Raw genomic sequence first — 4502 nt, forward strand, 5'->3', positions numbered from 1 at the left:
AGGTTTTTATCGGTTTGGTTTCCTAGGTGATCATATCGTGTGATTTATTTTCCGCTGCTTTGCATGATTTGATCTTTATTATTGTGATAACCTAGACTTGTTTAATTGGACTAAGTAACAACTTGGCTAATTACCTAGGTTTAATCAATTGTTTAAGGGGTCTAAAAACTATCATTTCTTATTTAGACAAAGAGGGTTATGTCTAACTTTTTTGTGCATTGCATGGGTTACTGGCTAGTATATAATAATTGACAATGATTTGTAAACTAATTATAGTAATGATGATAAATATAATAATTGAAAAGGTGAGTTCAGCTTCTCCTATATAGTATTTTCTTTATTTCCTATTTTACATTGAAGACAGGCATGCTACCTATACTAAATTTGGACAGTTTTCGGAGGTGGTTATTTTTCTAAACTTTTTCCTCTCTAACGGCAAGTATTCAATTTGCATCAAGGAGAAAATGAATAGATTTCAGGTAGCTAAGAGCTTGCGATTTAAGGCTAAAAAGTTAGGGTTATATATAGTAGTAATAATCTTATCTTATAGAATAATGGACCAAAAAAAAGACATGTTATAATCCTTTAGAGTTATTAGCATAATTCAATCATAAAGTTGTTAAAAATTTATCCTTCCATGGTCTCTAAAATTGATTAATTCTTAACTGCTCATCAATGGTTTGATTATAACGATAAACTATTAATTAATTAGTGAAGGAGGAAGCATGAAAGCTAATAATAGTATAGAAGTTGAAGTGTAAAAAGGAGATTTCTTCACAACCATGCATAAAATTAGTTAATATCAGTTGGATGGCTTTAATGGTGATGAGCTCAGGTACTGCAGTATAAATAGCTTCAAACCAAATAGGGAAACCGTCATACCATACAACAAATTGTTAATAGTAGAGAAATAAAGAACAATAAATGGGAGAGAATTTGAGCATTGTAACAATTTCCTTGCTATTGTTTTTGGCATCCACCAATGTCGTGCAAGTCTTTGACATTAAATCATATAGAGGACAGCCTAATGCCGATATCACCCAGGTATAAATATGTGTAGCATAGTTAACTATACCTAATTAACATGTAAAGTGGGTTCTAGTTAACTTAACCTGTAAAGTCTTTTAATTTCAAATAAAAGAACTTAGGTTCAATCTATGCTTACACTAAAAACTATTTGGTGTCTTGACCAGATGATAAAGCATTAACATGATAAATGATTGTAATATATTGATTTTGATTTATCATAATGTGTTTATTAGGCTTTGACGAAAGCTTGGACAACTGCGTGCGTAGTAGCAGGAAGTAAAGTTGTGATTTCAGCAGGGACATACAAACTAGGTCTAGTGACTTTGTTAGGTCCATGCAAAGGTGCTATTGAGTTTAACCTTCAGGGCACCCTAGAGGCCCCATCAGACGTTGCCTCCTTCAAGGGAAAAGACTTTTGGGTTTCTTTTCAACGTATCGACAGTCTCATTGTGTCAGGTGGTGGAGTTTTTGATGGCAAAGGACAAACGGCATGGCAAAAAAATAATTGTGACCAAGAGTACAATTGCAAAATGCTTCCTACTATAAGATTTCAATCTTAATAATTAGCATTTAAATTTCCACTATTTTTATGTAGATATAAACAGCAGACACTACAACTTTAAGAACTTTAACCATCACAAAATACTAATTCAAGCACTTATTCATCTAATGATGTTAAGGATATTATCATATTATTAATAATTTGACGTAAGCTTTATATAGTGAGGTGTCACAACTCACCAAAAAAGAAAATTCAAAATTTATATATGAGAAAGTCCATATACGGAATATGGACACAACTTTTGTGCCATGACCCTAACTTGTGCAACTGTGTGTAAAGGAGAAAAAGTGGTGGTTAAAGGTGAAAGTGATAGATCACCAATCATACTCACATATAACATCAATTTGTGACAAATTGTTCGGTCTAGAAAGAGTTTTTTTTTATTTATTTTTTTATTTTTTTTTTATATAATATTGTTGAAGTAGTGCCAACAACATTCATTGATATATATTTGTAATTTTTTTTAATATAGTAATTCAAAGAAGTGTCAACATTTTGCTATAATATATTTAAATGAAAATATTTTTAGGAGAATTTTTAAATGAAACTCTGGTGTTCATATTTGGTGTTTTGATTTATCTAACTTTTAAACCTAAACAGAAGATAAGGTTCGATTTTGTCACAAATTCAATAGTCCGTGACATTTAATCAAAGGATAGCAAATGTTTCCACTTAAACGTTTACGGATGTAAGAGCTTGCAAATCCAACATGTTACCATCACTGCACCCGGAAATAGCCCTAATGTAAGGTTGAATTTAATCAACCATCTTATTGGATTTATTCCGTGCTAAATTTGCTTGTATTTCAGTATTTAGTAATCCTGTATTTAGGTGGGTTTTGTTGTAAGGGTAGTGAGTGGATAGAGTGTTGAATGCTCAAGAGTGTGCAAGAAAACAAAGACTCGCGGCTTGATCTCGCGGGTGACTCGCGGTTGCAAGTCGCCAGATGCAGCACACGTGCCAAGCATGCCAGAAGGTGAACAGTCATGCTAGATGGAGCACTACAGGACAAAACAGGACAACTGGCCATACGGTTATCTCGCGACTGGATCTCACGACTCAGTCAAGTCGCGAGCAACCCCTGTTTTGAAAAACCTGACGTTTCACATTCTCTTCTCACCCCAGTATAAATACCCCTTATACCCACAAATGAAAGAGAGCTTCCAGAGAGAATTTTGAGAGAGAAACCTTAGAGTAAAACAAGATTGATTTATCTACAATCTATACATAAGAGTCCCTTCAAATTCCTCAACTCTCTTCCTCTCCATTGTCATATCCTTGAGAGACATTTTACCAAAACCTTGTTCTCACCATTTCCATTACTGTGAGAGGGCTGTTTGGTGTTCTGGGAAGCAGTTAGGAAGGAACCAATTTACATTGGTTGATGCTATGGTCAAGTAGCAGAATCCGGGAAGATAGAAATGAAAAAGGTTCGGCGTAACCTCGTTAGAGCAAGAAGCTTGGAGGGCTTTGGTGCACTGGGTAGATTAGGCTTGGAGGGTCTATTGCTATCCACGTATCCCAACTACATTTTCTAGTGGATTGTTTACCGCTTGGAGGGTGGCGGAGAAGTTTTATGCCGAGGGCTTCGGTTTCTTCTTCGATAACACATCGCGTGTTGTCTTTGTGTTTGCATCTTCCTTCCCTTTTATCTTTGCCTTTTATTATCTGCTGTGGGTTGTGATTTTAATTTGGCTTAGATTGTTTACCAATTCTGTTTTATAGCTTTTGTTCATTTTCCGCACACTAGTTGTTTGATATAAAGCTTGAATTGGTTAATTTGTAAATTGAGGGTCTAAAAGTTCAAGGGTGTTTTTACACTATTTGAACTTTCACCTAACACCGATGGAATCCACATCGGACATTCATCTAGCATCACCATCACCAATGCCAATGTTGGAACAGGTGACGATTGCATCTCCATTGGTGATGGAACCTAAGATGTTACTATTAACCAAATAACTTGTGGACCTGGCCATGGTATCAGTGTTGGAAGTCTTGGAAAGTACCAAAATGAACAACCAATTTCAGGAATTAGAGTAATTGGTGGCACCCTTAGCAGTACAATGAATGGTGTTAGAATCAAAACATGGCCTGCTTCCCCACGTGGAACTGCTTCTGATATACATTTCGAGAATATTATCATGAACAATGTTGCCAGTCCTATCCTCATTGATCAAGGCTACTGCCCAAATGGTCAATGCTCAAACAAGGTTATTATGAACATCACAAATATATACACTCATTTTGATGTTAAAAGTTAAAAAAAGAAAATCAAATTACAAATACTAATATCAAATTCTTGGGTGGGTTTTTGTTTGTTTGTTTCGCTTTCAGTCTCCCTCGAAAGTTAAGATCAGCAATGTTAGCTTCAAGAAAATTAGAGGCACTTCTTCAACAAAGGAAGCTATGAAGCTTATTTGCAGTAATGGTGTACCATGTCAACGAGTGGTGGTTGCTGACATTGATCTCGTATACAAAGGTGCTAGAGAATCTACTACTTCCACTTGTGTTAATGTCAAGCCCGTCGTTTCGGGCAAGCAGAATCCTCCTGCTTGTACCACCAAACAATAATAAAATGTCTCCCAAGCTTTTGTAACTAATGCGGAATAAGGAAATACTATTTGCAAATAGGTTATAGGAGTTCTATATTAAGTAGAATTTCATTTACTTTAGTCTATCATGTTCCCTTTCTTTTTATTTAAATGAAATTGTGGAATGTTGGATAGTTATTTTTAGAGTTGTTTGAGTTCAAGCTTTTACTAAAAGCTACTATGATCTGGAGTGCTATTGTAGATAGAATTTGTTCTGTTACTGTAGCTGGGATATTTTGGAATAAAACAAAAATTGTTATTAAACTCTTTGTAATTTTTTTTTTTATTCTTCACCAAATAAATGCTTGTGTTCATGT

General features: G+C 34.9%; 1 pseudogene; it reads left to right on the forward strand.

Annotated features, from left to right (window-relative positions):
• The first annotated feature begins 924 nt into the window (after nt 1–924).
• LOC126721996 (exopolygalacturonase-like) lies at nt 925–4165 on the forward strand (annotated as a pseudogene).
• The last annotated feature ends 337 nt before the right edge of the window (nt 4166–4502 follow it).

The sequence above is a fragment of the Quercus robur genome, chromosome 4 (genome assembly GCF_932294415.1).
Source record: "Quercus robur chromosome 4, dhQueRobu3.1, whole genome shotgun sequence".
NCBI lineage: Eukaryota > Viridiplantae > Streptophyta > Magnoliopsida > Fagales > Fagaceae > Quercus > Quercus robur.